This window comes from Siphateles boraxobius, unplaced genomic scaffold, assembly GCF_051911475.1.
Source record: "Siphateles boraxobius isolate OS27281-9 unplaced genomic scaffold, OSU_SipBor_1 8, whole genome shotgun sequence".
In the NCBI taxonomy this organism is placed as follows: domain Eukaryota; kingdom Metazoa; phylum Chordata; class Actinopteri; order Cypriniformes; family Leuciscidae; genus Siphateles; species Siphateles boraxobius.
In genome coordinates this window covers 4,314,373-4,339,740 of record NW_027509208.1, presented here as the reverse complement: position 1 = coordinate 4,339,740, position 25,368 = coordinate 4,314,373, and the positions used below count along the sequence as shown (strand labels likewise).

General features: G+C 41.1%; 1 long non-coding RNA gene across 3 annotated transcripts in view; it reads right to left on the bottom strand.

Annotated features, from left to right (window-relative positions):
* The window catches only part of LOC143729461 (uncharacterized), a 39,372-nt gene that overhangs the window by 7,965 nt on the left and 6,039 nt on the right, over window positions 1–25,368 (bottom strand). The window contains exon 1 of one of the 3 annotated variants that reach the window (XR_013200007.1): window positions 16,380–16,398. The exons of the other annotated variants lie outside the window; for them this stretch is intronic. This is a non-coding gene — a long non-coding RNA (uncharacterized LOC143729461). Of the gene's footprint in view, window positions 1–16,379; window positions 16,399–25,368 lie in introns of those variants that run through there. 3 annotated transcript variants of the gene reach the window in all.

Below are 25,368 nucleotides of genomic sequence, written 5' to 3'. Positions count from 1 at the left end.
GTCACTTTAATGTTTCCATGGTGACGCGTCATTGCTTGTCACCTGACAGCGCAACCACAACACAGCGCTGAATGAATGATGATCTGCTTTTATGTCATTTTCCCTTTTTTATTAAAAATGTCCACAAATGTATTAGCTGTAGCATGAAACACTGATATTCCGATCGTCAAATATGTGCAAGTGGATGTTTTTTGTTGTTTAAACACCTTTATAACGATCGCGTTAGTTGAGCTGTATGCGCGATGGGCGGCGCCATGTTAGTTTTTCTCACAGTTCAGAGAATCGGATCTGTTGGATTTACACGTCAATTCCTCCACTTCTCACGAAATACATGAAATTAAGTGGCCGGTGAACTGGGAGTCGAATAGGGTCAAATGTAAAGCTACTTACACAATGTGTTTCTGATATGAATAAAACGTGTCGTCTTATTATAATGTAAAGGATTATTATTGCCGCTTCCATAGACATCAGTGTGTATTTTACAAACTCAAAATCATTGTTTTGCTAGTACTTGTGTGTATTTAAATGTCTGAAACCTAAAATAAACATTATGTTGTTGAAAACACTCAATAGTTGTGATATATGACAGCACTGAGTGCGTCCTTCTCTGGCTCAGCGCCAGCAAAGAGCGAAAGCACGTTTGAATTTAGCAGTTGATCACGTGATGCACTGACCGTTCTAATCACACCGGTGTGATCGTACGTGTGAAAGGGTTAACGCTCAAGCGCTGAGCGGCCGGCGTTTTTTACTGGTCGCCGAGAGTTGAAATATGTTCAACCAGCAGAGCTAACCGAACAAAATGGATGAAAAATATTTTTTTAGTATGAAACAAATTATCTGCGAAATCAGTTACAAGTAAACTGTGCTGTGGATATTCTGTATCATAGCAACGAATTGTCTCAAGTGAAAAAACGCAGCACTGCCAAAACGCTCTCAAGCGCCCACAGCGAGGCGTTTTCAGCAGAGCGCCTAGCGTTTTCAGCCGGCTAAAAGCGCTTTGGTGGACACAAGGCCTTAGAGCTAATAATTTAAGGCCAAGTCTCAGTCATGAAGCTCTGCAGATTGTAATCACATTAAAGATTATACATATACGATGGCACTGTTAGTTCAGCTCTTCAGTACCTTAGTGTATTAGTGCCCTGAGTTTAAAAAGGTCATGAAACAAGTGATCCAATGACGAAATACCACTAGGCTTAGAGCTGTGCTGCCCAGTACGCTGCATCTTCAGTGACTATTCAGAGAGCCAGGGACCAGGGTAATATGTTAAATGCTAATGTGGGATGCAAGGCCTTTGCTTATATTATCATCCATGTCTGTGTGTGGTCTTGAACAAATTCATGATTATCTATAAGTCACTGCAAATGAGAAGTAAAGGAAAGAGCAAGAAACAAAGAAAGAAAGAGACTTCAACCAAAAGAGGACAATAGCCTACTTGAGTGAGCCAAATGCTCCAAATTAAAACAAAGAGAAGAGAACAAAGGTAGAATGAAAAGGAAGAGCGTAAGAGAGGAGAAGACTGAAGTGTCTGACTTCAACAGCGGAAAGTCCTCTTTCTTTTCCTGGACAGCTGAGGGTCTTATTATGGGATTAAAGCTAAACATTGGCCCAAAGGAATGTTCTGTTGGTCTGGGCTGTGATGTCAGTGTGTGTGTGTGTGTGTGTGTGTGTGTGTGTGTGTGTGTGTGTGTGTGTGTGTGTGTGTGTGTGTGTGTGTGTGTGTGTGTGTGTGTGTGTGTGTGTGTGTTTTCTGAGGTGGTACTGGGGGGGGGATGGTGTTGGCTGATTGCCCAGGGTGGCAGATCAGTTTCGTTGATGTGTGAGTGTGTGTGTGCGTGTGTGTGTGTGTGTGTGTGTGTGTGTGTGTGTGTGTGTATATATATAAAGCAAAGAGGGAGATCTATAAGGAACAGCTGCTGTATAAAGCACAGAGGGGCACTTAAAGTACAAGGTGACTCTGACAGAACTCTTAAAATACAACTTGCCTCCAGTGCGTTTGCCACCTCAAGTGCCAACAGACCACACCGCAACAGCATCTATTCAAACAAGAGCGTAATCACAGCCATGCTAAAAGTCATCACAACCGCACAAATGCAAGTATGGATGCCTGTCACGGTTCTGTCACAGCTATTCTGGTTATTCTTGGTTTGGTGACAGAGCCGTGACATTCCTGGTCTTGTGTTTGTGTATGGTCTTGTTTACTGTGACTGTATGGCTGTCATGAGTTCTCTGTGTGCCATGAGCGGTTGTGGATTGTCTAGCCCTTCCCACCTTGTTACCTCGTTATTGGATTATTGGCTTCACCTAGTTTCCCTCGTTACCCTCTTTGTTTGCTTTCCTATTTAGTCTCCCTGTGTTTGCTGTCCTGTGCTCGTTCATTGTTAAAGTTATGGGTGCTGAGTTGTGTGTAGTTCTGTGCCTGTCATGTTCCTGGATTTATTATTTAGTTCTTGAGACCTAGTTTTCCTTTGTTTGTTTGTTTGTTTGACTTAATTAAACACGTCTTCACCTCTGCACTTGAGTCCTCACACTATTCTCCGCGGCCGCCCCGTGAAAGAATGAACAAGCCAATTTGAGGACTCAGCGGAGAGAGAGACTGGAAACAATGATGTCCGGTTCCAGCAGTAGGGGGATTCGTATTCCTTCCACCACTACCCAGGAGGAGAGGAGAGAATAATTGGGACCTCCTGTGACATAATTTGAGCTCTTCACTATAGGTGCTCGTGAGACTGCAGAGAGAAAGGGCTGCCACAGGTCAAGTTGGAGGAATCGGGTAAACTCTTGACAGCTTTCCGAAACCCTGTTCTAACACCACCAGGGAGACCAGGCCATCTGGTAGAGAATATTTTGAGGGAACCCGTCTTGCCAGATTTTCTGGAACCCGGGGAGGTCGGAAGAGAGGAGATGGTCGAGAGGAATCTCGACGCCATTCTCCGCTTCAACTTGGGTTGATCCCAGAACCAGTGGTCCTGAGCCCGGTGGTCCCTAGCCCGGGTGTCCAGGAGGACTCAACACCGGTCGAGAGAGAGCGGTCTACGATCTCTGGCCTGTTGCCCGTGGTGACCGACGAGACGGCTGTATCTCCACGCGGTCGGACTCCACGCGGTCGGAGCCGGCGGAGGAAGAGAGCTGTCCGGTCATCGGGTCATGTGGTTCCTGAGATCTCGTGTCCTGTGGTGTCTGAGCTTCCGGCTATGGCCAGGGAGAGAGTTCATGTCACTTCGGCAGAATTAGAGACTGTTCACGTCCCGTCTGCCGGGCCGAAGATCGTTCCAGAGCCAGTGTTTCTGAAACCGATTCTCGGGGCCTCTGAAACGTTATCGGGCTACTTCGAGCGTCTGGCCAGAATCCTGGATGTGCCTTTCGGACCCGTCATGCCCGCCGCTGTTCCTGAGCCGGAGCCAGTGTCTGCTGTTTCTGAGCCGGAGCCAGTGTCTGCTGTTTCTGAGCCGGAGCCAGTGTCTGCTGTTCCTGAGCCGGGGCCAGTGTCTGCTGTTCCTGAGCCAGCGTCTGTTCCTGAACCAATGTTTGTTTCTGTCCTTGTGTCTGTTACCGTTTTGGTGTCTGGTGTCTGTTACTGTTTTGGTGTCTGTTACTGTTTTGGTGTCTGTGGCTGTCCTTGTGTCTGTGGCTGTCCTTGTGTCTGTGGCTGTCCTTGTGTCTGTGGCTGTCCTTGTGTCTGTGGCTGTCCTTGTGTCTGTTACTGTTTTGGTGTCTGTTCCTGAGCCGGTGTCTGTTCCTGAGCCGGTGTCTGTTCCTGTCCTTGTGTCTGTTGCTGTCCTTGTGTCTGTTGCTGTCCTGGTGTCTGTTGCTGTCCTGGTGTCTGTTGCTGTCCTGGTGTCTGTTGCTGTCCTGGTGTCTGTTGCTGTCCTGGTGTCTGTTGCTGTCTTGGTGTCTGTTACTGTTTTGGTGTCTGTTCTGGTGTCTGTTACTGTTTTGGTGTCTGTTCCTGAGCCGGTGTCTGTTGCTGTCCTTGTGTCTGTTGCTGTCCTTGTGTCTGTTGCTGTCCTTGTGTCTGTTGCTGTCCTTGTGTCTGTTGCTGTCCTTGTGTCTGTTGCTGTCCTTGTGTCTGTTGCTGTCCTTGTGTCTGTTGCTGTCCTTGTGTCTGCTGCTGCTCCTGAGCCGGTGTCTGCTGCTGCTCCTGAGCCGGTGTCTGCTGCTGCTCCTGAGCCGGTGTCTGCTGCTGCTCCTGAGCCGGTGTCTGCTGCTGCTCCTGAGCCGGTGTCTGCTGCTGCTCCTGAGCCGGTGTCTGCTGCTGCTCCTGAGCCGGTGTCTGCTGCTGCTCCTGAGCCGGTGTCTGCTGCTGCTCCTGAGCCGGTGTCTGCTGCTGCTCCTGAGCCGGTGTCTGCTGCTGCTCCTGAGCCGGTGTCTGCTGCTGCTCCTGAGCCGGTGTCTGCTGCTGCTCCTGAGCCCTGGCCGGCCCGAGGGGTCGTCTCCGCCCTGGCCGGCCCGAGGGGTCGTCTCCGCCCTGGCCGGCCCGAGGGGTCGTCTCCGCCCTGGCCGGCCCGAGGGGTCGTCTCCGCCCTGGCCGGCCCGAGGGGTCGTCTCCGCCCTGGCCGGCCCGAGGGGTCGTCTCCGCCCTGGCCGGCCCGAGGGGTCGTCTCCGCCCTGGCCGGCCCGAGGGGTCGTCTCCGCCCTGGCCGGCCCGAGGGGTCGTCTCCGCCCTGGCCGGCCCGAGGGGTCGTCTCCGCCCTGGCCGGCCCGAGGGGTCGTCTCCGCCCTGGCCGGCCCGAGGGGTCGTCTCCGCCCTGGCCGGCCCGAGGGGTCGTCTCCGCCCTGGCCGGCCCGAGGGGTCGTCTCCGCCCTGGCCGGCCCGAGGGGTCGTCTCCGCCCTGGCCGGCCCGAGGGGTCGTCTCCGCCCTGGCCGGCCCGAGGGGTCGTCTCCGCCCTGGCCGGCCCGAGGGGTCGTCTCCGCCCTGGCCGGCCCGAGGGGTCGTCTCCGCCCTGGCCGCCCGAGGGGTCGGTAGTGTCACGATTCTGTCACAGCTATTCTGGTTATTCTTGGTTTGGTGACAGAGCCGTGACATTCCTGGTCTTGTGTTTGTGTATGGTCTTGTTTACTGTGAGTGTATGGCTGTCATGAGTTCTCTGTGTGCCATGTGCTATTGTGGATTGTCTAGCCCCTCCCACCTTGTTACCTCGTTATTGGATTATTGGCTTCACCTAGTTTCCCTCGTTACCCTCTTTGTTTGCTTTCCTATTTAGTCTCCCTGTGTTTGCTGTCCTGTGCTCGTTCATTGTTTAAGTTATGGGTGTTGAGTTGTGTGTAGTTCTGTGCCTGTCATGTTCCTGGATTTATTATTTAGTTCTTGAGACCTGGATTTCCTTTGTTTGTCACTTTGTTTGATTTATGTTTTACTTAATTAAACACGTCTTCACCTCTACACTTGAGTCCTCACACTATTCTCCACGGCCGCCCCGTGACAATGCCTCGATATTAAAATTAATCAATACTGATAAGCTGACCACTATTTGTTTATGTTATGGCCAATATCCTTTAAATGCAGATATTAAAATTCTATTTTGTCATATAAATAAAAAATAAAACACTAACATTATAATGTTCAGTGTGAAAAATGGATATGTTATGATTATATTATATTAAAGATTAACTTTAGGTGAGCATTAGCTGGCGGAAATCTAAATGTAAAATATGGGAATTAAGTTTAAGAAATTAATATTTTCATGGATACATTAATTAAACCTCAAAGGTAATAGTAAAAATATATATATAATGTGTTTGTAACATTTATAACACTGATTTTTTTTTGTGCACAACAAATAAACGTGGTACCGATAAACAAAAAATAAATAAATAAATTGCAAAATGTATTAAAGAAAATGTATGTTGGTGGTTTGAATTTCCTTCCATCCAAAAGTAACATGACATAACTCTGACTTGATTAAATAAACAATTACATAAACACACACTCCCACAATGAGAGTATGAGTAGTATTATGCTTTGTTTATTAATTCCTTTGTTTCTCTGTTGAGTCACAGTGCGGGCATCAGATGTGAAAGTCATACTGTGAGGGGAGTGTGTGGGGTGTGCACTGACAATTAGTTTGTGTGTGTGCTGGACTTAAGCTACAAGCCATACATACAGAAATTACTCACAACATTGTGCTACAGGTTACATAATAATAAAGCACATGCGCCCAATATCAGTCCCGTAGATACAGTAACCAGATCAGATTATTGTATGCTGAATATCACACTGCAACAATTACCAAAATGTTTCCTTAAGAACCCAGAGGAACTAACCAGCTCCTGTCAAAACGGTTCAAAAGATGCAAATGAAGCCACTCTCATCATTAGCAATAATGAATCCATTTACCATAACGAGGTCAACCTCCGGGCCTCATATGCTTCACGAACCTTGAACATCTCTACACAACTCAAATGAGGGTTTTATTTAAACACACACTTCTCCATTTCCCTCTGAAATAGCTGCGTTCAGAGCATAACTAAGTACATCTGCTCAGCTCGTGTTTGACAACATTTACTATAATCACTCAATTTGTTTTGTGTTCATACAACAGCTGACTGGAGCAGCTCGATTACTGTCTGTATGAATGAATAACTGAAGTCAAGCCCTTTTTCTATTTTTGCAATAAGATAAATAAATGGCTATAAATACAATGACTAAAGTAAATATCACAGATGACAACTTTCATAACAGAAAAGTCTTTTCACAATTGGTATGATTTTATGCAGCATATATTGATGCTATATTGTTTTTTTCGGCATATATATATATATTACAGATTTTTTTATTTATCACTATCGGACGATATTCGATAGTTAAAAGGTGCATTGTTCATTTCCCACATTTTCATATTTAAATTTTAAATAACTACCCTCTTCTCATTATATCGTGTTGCTTAAATTCACTGTAGCATTTACGATGACGGTTTTAGTCTTAAACTTTTATTTGCAATTTATTAAATACAGTTTTTTGGTACCATATCAGTTATTGGTTCATATTACAGTTATCAAATTATCATACCATATTCAGTTTTATCATATCATATTCATATTACAGTTGTTATCAGTCGGCACTGAACATATATTACTCAATATTGGATATTTAATTGTGTGCTCATTTCCCGTTTTGACATATATTATAGCTTTGCCATCATTTAACTTAATCTTAATCTTTAAAAACACCGTTAGATGTAATCTTTAGCAGATTCCAAAATTAATATCCAATTGTTCATTCTGTAATTATGTTGTGTTGCCTAAATTCACTGAAGTATTTAACAATTTATTTAAATTTTCAATTTTATTCAGACAAAAGTATTTAGACTAAATAGAATAGAATCTTAAGAGTCTTTTTATCAATTAGCCATAACATGAAAATAATCCTCAGTGAACTCAGTTTTCGCATACTGCACATAAGTGCAAAAAAAAGAAGCATGGTTTCTGTAGCTAATTTGAAAAGCTGCTTTCGATAAGGTAAAAATCTGTGCTATTACTAAAGGAGACATATGCTGAATGTTGAGGCTGAACAAAGGAGTACAAAAATACTCAAAAGAAAACTATTGCAGAACAGAGCCACATACAAAGAGATGAAAGACAAAACCCAACTGATTCATCAGATCAATTACTGTGCAGAGAATTTGCATATAGGTTTAGCGTAGCCAAGCGAATTATCGTCTAAATCTCCATCTATTCCTGGACTCCTGTGTGCCGTTAATTCTTTTATCTTCTGATAGATTGATTTGGCCGAATAGCTTTAGGCTACACACACACACCTCTCATCATGACTGAGGTGACATGAACACAAAAGATTCCTGGTGCTCACACTGTCAGCCATATGATTCATTAGTGTTCATTAGAGCACTACTATCACCTCGACACCAGGGTCAGTCCTCATTGTGATCACAGCTGAGAGACTGACACACCACACACACACCTGTATCTGAATATGTGTATGTGTGTGTGTGTGTGTGTGTGTGTGTGTGTGTGTGTGTGTGTGTGTGTGTGTGTGTGTGTGTGTGTGTGTGTGTGTGTGTGTGTGTGTGTGTGTGTGTGTGTGTGTGTGTGTGTGTGTGTGTGTGTGTGTGTCATTCATCCATCCCCATCTCCAGCATCAAAATCCAACAAAAGCGCTAGAAGGAAGAGAGAAGGAAGAAAGAAGAGGAAGAGAGGGAAGACAGGAGGTTAAAAGGATTTAAGAGCGACAGCTGCTGAAACTTTGTAATCCAACCATGTGATGATGTCACTCACACTGGCAAGACGAGTGGGAAGTGTCAAGGTCGAGCAGGACAAGGTCATTTGTACGAGACGGGACAGATGAGGGCAGTTTCTTCAGCTGTCTGTGAGAGAGAGAGACGGAGACAGAGAGATGGGCCGTGGAGCTAATGGCTTCATCAACATGTGAGTTTACTTAAGGTCAAGGGTGAACCTGACAACCCTAAAGCCAAAAGCCTGTCGGCGTGTCTGTGCGTTTACGACGTCTAAAAGTCCTCTTGTAAACTTTAATGATCCTTTACTCCTGCTTTTCTGCCTCATTTCAATAATGTGTCTAATTAGGGATTTGTTTAAATATTAACCCACAGATATTTCTCAACAGACACATTTATGTCCTTCAACCCTCAGAAACAGACGGACGGAGATAGATAGAGAAAATGTGAAAATCATATAAATCATAATCACACACATATATACACTACATTAAATGAACCACATCTCATAGTCGTGTGTGTTTGATTGTTGTGTGTGTGTGTGTGTGTGTGTGTGTGTGTGTGTGTGTGTGTGTGTGTGTGTGTGTGTGTGTGTGTGTGTGTGTGTGTGTGTGTGTGTGTGTGTGTTTTTGTGTACGAAATTATATATATATATATATATATATAATTTTATTTTGTATCGCCATGCTTTGATCCCTTAGAAAGGGCTGTTTGTGTGACAAAGTATTTTTTTCACCCTTTTATTAATGGACTGTGTTACATTGTGTGAGAGATTATTTGCTCAAAGTGTCAATGTTAGTGTGAAATTGAACACTACAGTATATATATGCCAATGTTGTTTTTGCACAAAGCAAGCCGATCCACTCTTCCATGTTGATAAGAGCATTAAAATGAGAAAAAATAATCAAGGTACATTTAGAATAGATAAAAATGTGCGATTAATTGCGACAGTTAACTATGACATTAATGTGATTAATCGCGATTAAATATTTTAACCGTTTGACAGCACCAATATATATACATATTATACACACACACTTAGTTAAAGGAGCTCAAATAAATCATAGCCTGAGATTTAAGCTTGAATCAGGTTGATGTGAGGTGATGACTTGAATCATGAACATGATTTGTAAAGCTCTTCCTCCATTTCCCCCTTTTCTCTTCCCAAGAGTGCAACAAAACATGGTTGCAGAGGTCTTAATCCATTCCCTCAGGGGGCTGCTAATTAATTATTTGTTAATGACTTCAGGGATTTCACAATGACACTTCAGTCGAGATGATGAGATGTTTGCTGGGTGTAGAGGAAGAGGCGGGGGAGTGTTTGGCAGACAGATTAGCCAGGTTTGCACTCACTGAACCAGGTGTGTGTGAGAGGCGGAGAGAACGTGTGGAGGTAATTGCAGAGCACTGGGTTCAACTAAGAGCCTTTGTGATTTCTTTACTAGGTTTTGAGGCGTGTGACGTTTATTCTTGAAAATGGATCTGTGGCCTCCTAAAGAGCGAAGGTTCCCCTTTTCCTCTCTTGATCCCTCGTTTCTTTCCTGTTTCTCTAATAAAGGCTTGAAGTGTGCAGAGGCATGAGGCTTTCTCGGACACCCCGCTGGTTTATGGGCCACCCCTGCCAGACACTTTGACAGGTCAAAATGTTGCACACCCAGGTCAAGAGGAGAAAAGGCCTCGGATCTGTGCGGAAACAACACATGTTTTAAAGGACATACACCTTCAGAACCAACTAACTCCCTCATTGCAACAGATTTAAGGGGCAAACCCACTACGCATTTCATTCTATTGACTTCCTATCTATCTATCTATCTATCTATCTTCAGTTTTCCCTTTAATTTTGAGTTATGTACTTATGCCATTTTTATTATTAGTTTTTTATACATTTCTAAATTATATGTATTTAATTTCAGTTATTTATTTATTTCAGTTCAATTAAAATAAAATAAAAAATAGTTTTTTTTAATAGTTCTAGGTTCCGTTTATGATAACAACACTGTCTCATAGATGACTGTCAATCATGTTATCACAACAATCCAGAAATGAAGAGAGAGATACACTGAAGGCATTAATATCTGGGTTACATAATTGAACCTTTAAGCTATGGGAGCAGTATGACCTTGAAACAAAGCATAAATAGACACACATCTATGCGCAGATTCACACTGATAAAGCCCTGCAGACACTGACCAGACTGATTTATTCTGCTTCTAACAATGCAGTCCACTTAACCACACCTCTTTCTCTCCGTCTCCCAGTCTTTCTCTCTCTCACATCCCTTCTCTGCAGTCTCTAGCTGTCCGTCATCATACCTCTACATCTGCGGTCCCTCCCTCTCACTCTCTGACAGAGCCTTGGTCTCCGTGTTTTGCGTGAATGTTTCTGTCCTACAAGATTGTTGCTTGTTTATTCAGACTGTAAAATTTTAGCATGGTGAGATCTTGGGTAAAAGTATGTGTAGTCATTACATGAAAGGAACATAAATGCTAAATAATAAGACTTTTATTGGTACCTCAGACAGGCATTATAGATTCATTCACACAACAGCTGATCCTGTCAAAACCAGTTTGAAGGCTAATACTTATTGCACATCATCCATTTCATCAGTTATCGGTGAGCATTCCAAACTAAGTGATGTACAATTTTGCCCTACAATCAAAGAAATATTTTATGATACCAAAATGTGTCAATTGCGGGGGGAATCACACCGTATATACACCAGAGCTTAAGGCTTAGTGGAGTGCAAGAAAGCAAGTGTGTGTATAGGGTGCGTGTGTGTGTGTGGTATACTGGTTTGATCATAGGTCTATGGCACCCCAGTGAGGCAGACTGTGGAATTACAGATCCTATATAGGGGTGTAGAGAAAGAAAGAGAGGAGAGGGATGATGAAATTCTGGCTGCTTTTCAGCAACGAACCGTACATGAGATCATCCCTTTTCACTATACATCCAGCCTCGCACACACACGCTCGCTCGTGCCATTATGCAAGCGAGAGACAGACGAGGGGGTGGGGGGGGGGACAGGGGAGACATGGTACTGCAGGGCTTTACAAGGACACATGAAACACGTACTGTCTGGAATGCTTCATTCGCTCTCACACTTATGCACATTCAGCTCATGCTATATAAATAAATATTGATTTTCCTAGCACTCATGCAGTCCGCTCAAGTTACAGACAATGGCTCTATGAAACAAAGACTATCCCGCCCAAAATTATATATAAATGTACAAAAAAAACACACATTGTCACAGTAATTTTCTTTCAAATACATATATTCCAAAAACAATGATTAAAAATTATTAAATAATAATAATAATAATAATAATAATAATAAGATTATACCCTATCCCTTAATGTTATATATATATTCATTATTATTAATTATTTTATTGAATAAAAATAAATTTGTACATATAAGAATCTAGTTGTCAAGCTGACGCAGACCATAACAAATATCTATTAACACAACAAGGGGGCTCTCTATTTTCAAAAGATTTCATTGCGTTTTATCTCTCCAGTTTATATAATCTTTAACACAAGATAACAAGATTTTTTTGGGCAGGCAGCCCACAAATTGATAAATTGATATTCAAACACAAAAATTGTGCTGTATTATAAAACTATATATATATATAATTAAATAATGATTTTTTTAAAGAAATATTAATTTAATCATGTGTTTTATAGGTTCTAGGACATATACTGAATGTGTAGAACAAAGCCTGCAGGATCCTAGGTGCAGTGAACAAAGAATCCCAGCTCTGGCTGAAAAGTGTATTACACAACCACATGCTGTACAATAAAGAGGCGCTGCAGGATTGGCTGAGATGAGCTATGTCTGACTCCAGGTAATAAACCCGTTGAACCCTCTTTTTTTTGCTCTCTCTCTCTCTCTCTCTCTCTCTCTCTCTCTCTCTCTCTAAATGTACACGCATACATTTAAGCACAGATACACACACCTTCTCTTGTGTACAGACAAAGCCAAATTCATTTTCCCTTATTCTCTTTCGCCCTCTCCTGCTTTTCCACTCTCTTCATTAACCTTGAAACACTTTCAGCCAGCACTACAGTATGGAATTCACAAAAAAAGCATGTTAGGACACACACAGTCACTGCAACAAAGAAAATATACTGTACAGGCTCACTGCTGGGCTTTTCAATGGATTCGGCACGAAAGCGCCAAGAATCATTAATCACCAGCAAGACCGGAGATATGAATTCATTGAGCACGTCACGGAGGGGTCATCACAGTCATTCAGCGGCATGAGGAGGGATGTTTCCTTAGCATTCCCACGACATCCGTCCAGGATTCCCTAACCTTACCACACACGGAGCCCGAACCGAACTCCGCGTACCTAACAAAGGTAGACGGCTCACAGCATACGGGAGGGAAGCCCACTCCTGTCCGATCCAGTCAAAGCAAACGTCCTTCCCCACACAATCACTCAGTATGGGAGAAGACACACAATCACTCAGTATGGGAGAAGACAAGAGACAAAATTACCAAGCACAACCAATTAAACAACACAATGTCTTGAAGAAAGGAGAAAGACAGAGAGGAGGAAAAGAATAGAAACGCAAAAATCCTTTCCTTTGTCACTGCCATGTTTGAAGCCTTTGTGCCCATGGAAATGTTTCAGGTTTAAGTGAATAGCCAGTGACGGGTGAGCAGAGTAGCGGGGCACATGAATTACCGCGGGTGGGGCGGCGAACGGCCAGAACAATGGCAGAGCGCCGGTTCGAGTTGGAGCTCTATTTGTGCGGCAGATGGATGCTGCTTTGCGTAATTTGTGTGCTGTACATGATAATGGGCCGAGCCAAGCTCGGGTGGTTTCACCGTCCAATCGCACATCACAACCATGGAGCCCACTGAGCCCACCGGGTTTGGACCACTGCATGCACACGTGTTAAAATAAAAACAGTCCGATCAGAAGTGGGCATGCCCGCAAAAAAAAGAATAGAGACGCATACAGAAACCCTAATGAGTTTGGACAAGTCTCCAATCACGGCACTGCCGGTAGCCGAGCTCAAGTTTTGCTGTCATTTCCATATCATTACACAATCATTGTTGTTAGATCTCTTCAGCAGTCCGGCTCCACGGCTGCTGTTGCTTATTAGGAGGCCCTGAGGTCGGCCCGCTCGCTCTGTCCTACACACGGCGCTCTGTTCAGGCGAGCATCGTAGGTGGGTGAGGCGGGGGGCCAATCACCCACGGTAGTTCCCAGGAGCGGAGCGCCATGGGCCCCCGAGATCCCCCTCAGGGGTAGAGGCATCTGGATAGGGGGGAGGAGGGGGCTCACTATTGTCAAAAGCCATCAGATCTCAATATAAAGCACAGAACTCGAGCGAAATCCTTTAGAGCGGCATTTTTCCACCATTTTTACCCTCTTTTTTAATCTTTTCTCTTTCTTTTCATTTTTCCTTCAATGGTGTTTTCTTTTGGTCCTTTTCTCCCTCACACTTTTATACTTTCCATTGGCCTGAATTTGATAGAGCATGGCTCAGGTTTGAAAGGAATAATTCACGCTCATATTATTTCAAACATAAATGACACAAAAAATTAGAAGAATATTTGGTCATCCTTTTTATAAAGTAAATGAGAATGAGGCGGTCAAGTATCATAAAAGTATCATAAAATTGGTTAATATAACTCGTGAACTATATTCAAAGTCTTCTGAAGTCATACATGGCAACTGTGTCTAAGAGAGGTAGTGATTTACAAATCATGAACAAATTCTTTTGCGCTGGATCTTTTCAGTGAATCATTTGATCCAGTTCACCAAAACGGTCTAAATGATTTATTCATAAATCGGAATGATCATGAATCTCTTCATACGCACTAGGGCTGCACGATTAAACGCAATTTACATGTAATCGCACTTAAACCGATTTGGCTTATCGAGATTATGAAATCGCAAAGGCTGCGATTATTTTTTATGCGCGGCTAAAGCGCACGGCTCTGTAATCGCGGCTTCATCAGAAAGCACTTTGAGTTTGAGTCACTTATAACGTGCAATTGGAAAATGCAACACGAGTCAAACATCTTATCGAACATAAGCATTTATGAACCTCTTGTCCAACAAAATACAACATTTAATAACATGGATGCAGCATGGAGCAGCATTTACTACCGATCAGCCGTGCTGCACTGACAAGCTGCGCGTAAAATAAATCGCAGCCTTTGCCAAATCGTGCAGCCCTAAAACGCACCCAAATAATTTGATTTTGTGAAGTGCCATTATTTTGCGGGGTTGCGTTTGCATATTTGTTTTACGTCTTACGAATATGCGCATGTTTATTTACATTTTACTAACTTGTCAGTGGAGGTGACTGAATATTTACAAAATTAATGCTAAAAAAAGATCTTGTCACAGTACCAACATTTTAGTAGTCAGTACCAGAGCAAAAACTGTTGAACTCAGTACATTAAAAATCTTTGTAAAGATGCTTTGAAACAATCTGTATTGTATAGCTAAATCACTATATAAATAAAGGTGACTTGACTTAACCAACAGATGAAACAAAATGGGATAAAATGTTTATCACTGTCATCAAATTTCAGATTCAATCGTGCATTTAAATACAGTTGTCAATCCAGAAAATTTTGCAGTGTACTTAGCAGCATAAAAAAATAAACTTGTATTCAGACTGTAAATGGGTAATAAACAGAAAGCAAGAGAAGAGTATAATCACTAAGACTGTCAATCTCTAAAGCGCAAGCTCACTGAATTCTGCACTCTCGTAAAACACCTGTTATAATAAAATAGAGCTGTCTTAACTGTACAATGAATTTACATCCTGTTTAAAGGATGAACGGATTCACGAGCATGCGGCTCGTGTTGAACAAAACAAAATGTTTTTGTGTGTTTTCAGCGGTGTTAAACTGATTCTGGCTTACTGACTAGAACCTCTGATAGGCCAATGCGTTCACAAGCTCAACAGCTATGATTGTGTTTGGTTACAATGCGCAATGCTTGTAAAAACATGCTATAAATAGAAACGAGTGCGTTTGAAATCAGCTTCTATCAGCGAGTATGGAAAATATGCACTCTGTACGACCTGTACTTCAGAAAACTTGTTTTTTTTAGTACCTACTGGTACGTTTGACAACCCTAAATGTGAGTTTTCTTTTTAGAAATGTAACACTCATGGTAGCTCTGGTGACATGATGATCGAAAAGCAGCTTTCTCCGGTTCAGAACAATGTGACTGCTGGACAAGTTTTGCTCTGCATATAGTCTACTTAATGCACATGGTAACGAATATGTGAATCAGATTGCAAAGTTTATGGTTCATATAAACAGAACTTGCATCTGATATCAGATTGAATTCATTCAGATTGAAGAAAATTAGTCCATGTAGACATAGCCTACCTAATGATCAGGTTGCAATGATTAACAGCTCACCGGAGTGAAAGTTTATCAGTCAATGATGACTTATATTTTGGATTGTTCCTTATACAAAGCTATTTTATTGATTCAGAAGACTTGGAGAATCATATGAATTACACATGGTTTTTCTTTTTTGTCATTTTGGAGATTGACGGTGTTCATTCATTTTCATTTTATCGATAAAAAAGTCGATACAGTTTTTTAACGACATAAGGATAAGTAAATGATGATGCAAATTTAATTTCTGGGTGAACTGTCAGTTAAAAATATTCTGAGCAGGCAAAGAACAGGGAAGATAAAATGACGAAACTAGACAAACAAACGCGACCTCAGTCAGCTCAGTCTCTCTCCACCACAACTATATGCGCAAATACTTTTACCATTCACAAGAATGTCACAGACGATGACATACATAATACAAATGCACACTATTTTTATTCTGATGCATTATGTATATCAGGGGTGAGTGAGTGCATGCTGACGGAGATAAGCCACTGTCACTGTTAGCTATTGACAGATCATAACTCCCTCTCAATGATGACATCATAAAGCTTATACAGTATCACTGACCTGCTCTAATAATAATAATGTAGCCTCATTTTTTTTGCGGCAGATACTCAGTGTTCAACCCATAATCATATTCCACCAGCCATAACCCACATTTTACAGGAGAGTTACTATTATTTGATTACATAAAAGTATATTTATGTAGAAGGTGAATAATTACAAAGTAGAGCTCACATATTCTGATACAATTTGATCCAAACATGTTAAATGACATTTACCATGGATTTCCCTACCATAGTTCCCACCATAATTCCAGTCACTGTTATTGCTACCCCAGTAAAATACTAACAAATTAATACTAAAATGTAATAAAGTAATTTAAAGTAAAATAAAAGAGGAAAAAAAAGTCACATAGCCAAGCCCGATGATAAAACATTTTTATTTCCATTTATATATCAAAACAAATAGTAATAATATTGTTTAACTGATGTTTTTATTAAAATATTCATAATGTACATTCTTTTTAATTGTTTTTCTCTAATAATTAAGCTATTATTTTATAAAAAATTATTAAAAATGCTTCTGAAGATCATCTGATTACAAAAACAGAAAGAGAACTAATATAGTTCTGAAAGTATAGTCGTTTTTGCCAGGCATAAGACAACTTATACCAGGCGACGTCATGATGAACAGCATCACCTCACTGACATCACAGGACATGATCTAAGTATTTCTGTGCAAGAGAAAAAAATTGGATAAAGAGAAACAAACAACAACCCATAAATCAAGCCACAAAAGACACCTCGAGAGTGTGAGACTAATGTTTGAGGCATGAGATCTGCATCAATGCTTGAGAGAGCTCTCTGTTCAAACACCCAATTAGCCAATCAGAAGCCAAAGCTCCACAGGCCTGTAGATTCTAATTGGCAGCTTCCTCCTCCATTTGCTTAACACGTTTTGTTTTTGTGCAGTCAGAGGAAGGGAAGCCTCATCTGCTTCAACACGAGTGTGAAACTCGCCGACCCTCGCACTACAATGCGGCCGCTTATCTGCATATGACAGGGCCAATTTAAATAAAGAGTACATATGTAAAACAGGGGGAGGAGTGGGCACTTTGTTAAAGCAATCCCAATTAGTGCAAGAGAGCTGTCAGCCAATTAAAGGCCGACTTATATTCTTAATGATTGATTGGTGGTGCACCACAGAAATCAAGAAGCGTTTCAGTTACATATTATTGATCATGTTAACTATAAATGATCATGCTTAAAATGGATAGAAATTCCACCTTCAAGTTCTGTTTGAGGTCTCAGAGACACCAGTGCCCTTTAAACATCTCAGAAAATGTTGAATCAGGTTGATACTTCATAGACCAACGCTACTTTTGCGTCATCGAAGGGTAACGCCCCTTTATGGTGGAAAACAAACGGATTCCTCTGAGAACAGAACTCGCTCTAGATCTGCAAAGTTTCTTGATAGCAAAAATGGCACAAACATACACTCTCTCTTTGCCGGACTATTCAGACATCTACCACTATCTCGTGGAATCACCAACCAAGTAGCCTATTTTTTTTGTCACTAACACACTCACAGTATGACAAACTAGACGATGAGGCCATGAGGGATGTTCCATTGTGGCGGTTTGTATTTTGTTTTTTGTTTTTTTATCTGACGGATATTTTCTTCATCTTCCGAGAATTCAACACCGGTAAATACAATATTATCTCAGACCAAGCCTCTGTTCGTTCAAGATAGCTTGTGAAATGATATATTAAAGATGTTAACCAAACCTAAAGTGATGGGAAAAGATGAGATGCCAGGAAAGATTAGGCTATAATAGTTTTTGCGTTTACTTGCATAACTTTTGTGTTGATATAGGCTATATATTTCCTCCCAGGTCTTTATTTCACTCTCCAAAGTTTCTCTGGGGAAATTTTTCGTAGACATTTTATGACCGAATAAAACTTTCTCAGGCAATTCAAAGTTTTGCAAGTGAACGCAGAATAGAGATATCATTTGTTAGGATCATATAGACCAACACTACATATTTTGCCATACACTGTAAACCTTTTTACAACTTTCAAAGTCCTAGCACTTTCTAGACACAAGCAGAAACCCGCCAAGTCCACTTTAGTCCTAGCCTGCCACTATTTCAACAGTAAAATCAGTTAACAGCCAAGGTAACGTTAGCGTGCCTAGTGAGAGCTATCGTTAATCACGTAGCTGCTAGCAGCTTCATCTTTCTAACTAGTATAGCTAGTCGACAACAAAACTATGTCAATAGTTTAAATCGAGTTAAATATGATCCAAGTGACATGGCCTCATCGTCTAGTTTGTCATACTGTGAGTGTGTTAATGACAAAAAAATAGGCTACTTGGTGATTCCACGAGATAGTGGTAGATGTCTGAATAGTCCATATTTGGCCACTGCGTGGGGTCATTAATCCAGTTTTCGACCATTTCAAAGGGACACCTCTGTAACCCCGTATACAGTAGCTTCTTTAAATCCTGCTCACGGTCCTCGGCCGGCAAAGAGAGAGTGTATGTTTGTGCCATTTTTGCTATCAAGAAACTTTGCAGATCTAGAGCGAGTTCTGTTCTCAGAGGAATCCGTTTGTTTTCCCCCAAAAAGGGGCGTTACCCTTCGATCACGCAAAAGTAGCGTTGGTCTATGACTTCTCCAAAAGGACTGACTATAAATAAAATTTGAAAACATGCATCAAGCTATGATATATCTAAAATTATTTTTGGGGTCTCTGAGACCCCTGATATAAAACATGGCTAACAAATGGTTAAAGCTACTTAATTCAGATAAACATATTAAAATAATTTAGAGGGTGGAACAAATACTTACATTTTGAAATTACTATTGGGTCAATTCATGTCAGAAGTCTGGTTACAGTAATTTACTGTTACATTTTTTTGTTGCAAGTAAAACAAATGTTAATACTTTAATTTAGCATGGGCATATCAAACGGATTAAAAGTGACAGGAAAGACCTTTAGATTGTTACAAAAAGATTTCTATTTAAAATGAATACTGTTCTTTTGAACGTTCATTTAACAGTTTGGCTTTAATCATCAGTTCATTCATCAGTTTGGCTATGATTATCAATTGTGTTTTGATTTGACATTTTACAAATGTCTGGAACCCCAAAGACTAACAGTAAAGTTAATCTCAACAAAACATGAGGGTTGAACTTTTCATTGTTACATTGGGTCTGTGAGGGAGAGACAAGCATGAAGACATGCAAACATACATGAGACCACCCCAACTATCATGGCTGCAGTGGAATGTAGTTACCAGAGAGAAAAAAAAAGAAAACTTTGGGGTCAACCCCACAAAAGTTCACAGAAAAAAGGTAAACCTTTTTTTTTCCTTCTTTCTCAGTCAAAACCCGAGAACACAGCGAGAAAATATCCTGCCCTGGAACCGTTTTTCAGTGCTTTTGATCACAGAAACTTCCCCCAAACATACCAAGATGGGGTCCAGGAGGAAAACCGGGCAGATTTGTCCTATTTATGCGATTCAAATTCCGGTTTTAAACAAAAAGGGGGAAAAGACAGCAAGCCTGCGGCCATTATGTCCACAATTTGCTCCTTCAGCCAGTCAGCGAAGCATCTACCCCAGGGGAAGTTTGGTGTGTAAATTACGCATTACCTCGAAAGCATGTTTCAGTTCCTCAAAAATTTTCTTCCCTGGGGCATTTTTATGATGTGAAGAACTTCCCACTACAACAATAACATGACCCCCGTGAGCATGAAGTGCACAGATGCAACACATCATCATTTCAACATAAATGATCCACTTCAAAGTCACACAAGAGTGTCTGTAACTCACTGTAAATGAAAGTATTGTGCGTAAGCTTGAATCAAACTGTCCTGGTTCTCAGTCTCTTTGGTTCTGGTCTAAACGTATCTTCATAGCGCAATATACGAGAGGTTGTGTATAGACGTATAAATCAAAAACCTGGATAACAGGATGGTATTTCCTGTGTTCCTGTAACACAGATACACATATTCACATGGCTCGGGGCAATTTAACAGAGAGCTTAAGTTATGGGCTCCAAGATGTTCCTCATTGTGAGCGCTCTGTGTGCATTTTACCCGCCGTAGCATGTGTTTCTGATGAGCAAATATAGATCTGAATTTCAAATAAAAGTAATGGCGAGCAGACGCCACGTAGGTGGGAGAACATTCCTGAACATTGAGGTAAAGGGGAAGCGGAATTAAAAATATCCTGGTCGGCTGGCTCAACTCCAGGTGTGTGAAACAGCGGGAGGCTCCCAGGAACGGTTAACGGAGCGGATGAACGGTAGCGGGCGCTGGGCACAGCGGATCCCAGTGACATTTCAAGCGGGAGGCCGTTTCAGCACGAGACACGATGATTAATGGCTAGCATTATCCCTACTGAGAGAAAACACACCACTCACAGACCCCCCCCCCCCCCCCCCCCCCCCCCCCCCAAATATAAATGTGCCTCTTCCTGCAAGAATAAAGGGATGAAAAGAACAAGTGTGGGGAGGTTCCACTCCCTCCATCCTCTCGGCTCCACGTGTACTGTGGGTAAACTCACACATATGGCACATCTGAGGGTAATCATCTCATACACTCTCCCTTTATCTCACAGATGAGATATTTATTACCTTGTCTAGAGCGGAGATTGCGTGTCACTGAGCTGTGCTACGGGGTAAAATAGACATGGGATATTGTCCGAACAAAACACTAACGTTCTCATAAATGTTTGAGAAACGGTATGCAACAATCAAAGAGTTTAAAACACATCGGGTCACTAAGCATGTTATGAAACAAATCATGATTTAATTTCTTTAGATAAAAATGATTGAAATTTTACAATTCATTCTAAAAACACTTTTCATAGAAATGTCCAGTTTATTTCTATGAGATATTCTGTAAAGTTTAGCAACAGTAACCTATGTGGCAGATCTTAAGGTAATTCACAGCTGAAACGACGGGCTTTTAATAATACATGGCTTCTATGCAGTAGAAAGGTAAAAAAAAAAAAAAGTGCTGACAGAGAAAAAGGGCTGTGGCATTCACTTTTGCCATAAAAGTGGAGTGGCGACACTTCAACACACATAATGCTCTGGGCTCAACCCAATTGTCCATGGGAGTGAATACAAAAACTCAGAAAAGTCAGATTTGTTAAAATGACTTAAGCTGACAAATAAACTGGGAAATCTGTGTACAGTTAACATGAAGAAAGAGTAGGGCTGCACAATTAAGCGAATTTCTAATTGCGATTACGGATGCCACGATTACGTAATCGTTCAAAGTAGCGATTACAAAAGAAAATCCACTCTGCGTGTGTGTGTTTCGAGCATAATTATGTTATGAGGCGAATCACGACTACTTCAGAAAACCCAGCAAAAAATGACATACCAGGCAGTGACGTAAGTGTACGCTGAAATAAAAAGTCTTTCACCTCAGTAAAAGCGGACTTTACTGTCCTGTCAGCCGTTATACTGTGCTCGTAGCGCGCACTCTTCAATTGCAGCCGCAAATGCGGCGGCGCGCGCTGTGTATGGCTTCACTGTATAAAGTGCAAAAGAAACTACGAGCAACGTCGTTACAATGTAAATTAGTAAGTCACGAATTAAAAGTAAAATACCAATAAATCACGTGTTAGGTGAGAAGGATTTGCATGCAGGTATGATTTTCATTCTATTCACCAGGAGCTGTTTCATTAACAGTTCTTGTTAGTATTGTGTATTTACCATGGTAAGTGTCGTTTCCATAACCCCAAAATGCCACTTTTTTTTTCACTTTGTGTTATTTTTTTACATTTTTAAATGACTGTGGTGGCTCATATCAACATTGTATTAACAAAAAACTAGTTTGGGACTGTGTTAATTGTAAATTGTGTTAACAATTTTTGTGTTACCTATATATATTCAATGTAAATTGTGATAATCGTAATTAATAATCGCAATTACAATTTCACGGGAATAATCGGCAATTATGATTTTTGTCATAATCGTGCAGCTCTAAGAAAGAGTACATATTGTTCATTTACAATTATTGTTTTAATTGTAACAATACAAAACTGGTAAAAAAATCTTTTCTTTCAATTGTAGTAGTAGTAGTTAAAGAAAACCAGTTAACATTTTTCTGTTCTTTCATCACTTAAAATGGAAGGTCACGATCTCATGCAGTGCACTTTGTTATACTAATGTATAGGACATCTGGACATTACATTTAAAGAAAAAATCTGCATGCTATGCATAATATACATACTACATTCTGGAGGGGGAGGGGAGGGAGATAGTATGAGTAGTAAGGTAGTATGCCATTTTGAACATTACCATGCGCTCCCACTCTACCCTTCACGCTTTTTCTCTTTAGGATGTGAATGTTCCCTTCTGTCTCTGGTACCCGAGCGAGGCAGATCCACAGCGGATTGATTTCATTAGAGCATGCTGTTGTGTGTGGATGCAACCTAATGCGTGCTCAAGTGTGGCCGATCAATGAGGATAGAGACTGCGCTAGAATTTCGCCTTCTCAGCACACCGGAGGTCGGAGCTCAGTCTGTTCTCTCTGACCTCCACAAGCCAGAGGACATCTGTCCGACCTGACGGATGACCACCTGCTACAGTTCTGCCACTGCAAAACTCACAAATACACACATTCAAACACTAATCCTAAAATGCCCTCTTCTAAAGGGATAGTTCACCCAAAAATAAAATGTCATCATTTGCTCATCCTTTATCTCATTCCAAACATGCACTTTCTTAATTCTGTGGAACACAAAAGAAGATATTTTGTCTTCCCACAACTGTTCTTGTCCATACAGTGACAGTCAATGGATCAAAAACAACATTGAGATTGGATCCTATTGACTGTTTTTGTATGGAGCCATTTTCCAAAATATTTTCTTTTGTGTTCTACAGAAGAACGGAAGTCATACGTGATTGGATCGACATAGAGCATCAGTAAATGAGAAGAATTTAACAATAGTCAAATGGCAGTTGAGTTAAATACAATGCACAATGCACAGTCAGCCGGACGTTATTGCAGAAAAACAAAACAAAATTCGAAAGGGTGTCATTCTTCTTGTATCACCTTGTCAGGGTTTTTGTTTTCCGTGTGTGACACAAGCCAGCATATCTCTATGTAATGTGACTAAACAGAACGAAACATGACTCTCAAAACTTCACACATGGCTGAGCAGACAGCATGTGGCCTCACGATCACCTCTGACCTGGATGCACCACAGCATCATTTTTGGGATTTCAACCCTGTCCTTAACGAATTGCGTTTGGACTTCATTGATCATCTGCCCAAAGCAGTCTTTTGTGGTCACTGACATTCCTGTTCCAAAATAATGCAGAGAGGTCCAATAATACCAGTGACCTCTCACCTTCAGGAATGGCTATGGAGTTTGGGTTAATCCAGTCAGTGGACTGTGCATCAGATGACAACAGTTAGTGGCGCTTATGAGAAAGCAGCTCATCACTAATCAATCGATGTTTTGATCGGATCGATCAACGCTTCATTAGTTAAAATGGCATATTTCCTGCTTTTTGTATCAGGGAACAACCAAACATTCTACATTTGGCAAAAATGTACATTATACAAAAAAAATTGGTATGCTGTATCCCAAAATGCAATGCGCTTACCCTAACGGCTCATTTTCCCTGTTATAAATGACCCAGAAGCAATATCAACTGATATGATTTATTGTAATCATAATCACACTGGTTTGTTGTGCAAATAGTTTTACTGTGTCCTGCAATTTGTTGTTAGTAATTTACTTTTACCTACAGTGGGAAATCACAAGTCTCAAACATTCACAAGAAATAGCTAACTGACTGCCAGACTGAAAAATAAGGTGGATTTGATCAGACTACTAAACGTTAAGACGTTTTAAACATAATAAATATAAAATAAAAAATTACACTTTTTGAAACTTCACTCACTGAATTAAAGTCACTCACTGATTGTGTTTCCCAACAGTATTGTTGTAATACATTCTATAAGCAAATTAGTGCCAATGGTTTCTATGGTCTAGGCTTAGGATGCTTTTGGGATATTCCTTCCAGAATAGTTAAAGAACAGTAAGTTGCATTATTTATTACAGTGCAGTTTACAGCAAGCAGTGCAGAAATAGTCCACTGAAAACAAAGACTAGGGCAGTATCCGAAACTGGTCCCTACCCTCATTTACTAATCCCTACATTAGACCACTATATTGCCTAGTCCTCTAAAAGGAATGGATAAAAACAAGTGAGCAAATCTGAAAACTGAATACACTGGAAGGGTTGCCACTTTTGAGACAGGCCATGCTTTCTATTTAATAATGATTTGACACTTAGGTAACTGGCAAGTTCCAGGACTAATGAAACGATTTATCTTATAATACATCATAGAAAAAAGCTTGTAAATCTTAATTAACAATTAAAAATCAATTAAAACCTTAATGATTCACTGTGAATGACACTGTTGAGACCATAGACTGTGAAGGTTGAGACACGGGAATTAATTCACCCCGACCCTCACAGTGCATAATGCGTATTCGCTCCCCTCTGAGTGTAGGTTACATTCGGTTGTACAATCATTCTTGCAGTGCATTGTGGGATTAAATGAGTGCACTCCTTAATGCCCACTACAGTTTCTGACACCATCTCAAATGGCTGTCCCTTAAATAGTGCGCTATATTAGGGGCAATTTATGGGCACAGCATGGGACTGATGTTTCACAGATTTTATGAACACTTGGTTTGACAGTGCAAATTATATTTTCACACTGTACTGTCCAAGCACATACATTAAATATCTAGAAATATAGAGATGAACTTCCAGACACAAACAAACACCCATCAAAATCCATTTAGTCAATGTTGTGCACAAACTTTGTGCAGCATCATCTGAAAACTGACAAAATCAGCTGGTATGATTTAGTGCAGACAGAGAGTGATGATGAAAATGCTTGCTCATTAATCTCTCATACACAGAAATGATCTGCCATGTAGGTATTTTATAGAACAGCGCTGACCCTTGTGCCCTTTGTCATGAATCTGTTAACAATCACAAGCCATATAAAAATTGGCAAAGTAGACCAAAAAGCACAAACATCGACTTCTCACACAGTAAAACGAGACTGCTTGTTGAGAACTTTGTGTATTTAGGCTAACTTTAGAGTCGGTTCCACTCAGGGGAATCAACTCTTCTGAAGGGCCTGACATGTGTGATGGGCCGTCAGGGCCATATTTTTTCATAATTTGCTATTTTTCTAAAAAGGTCCCATTGCCAAAAGAACCGTTTAAA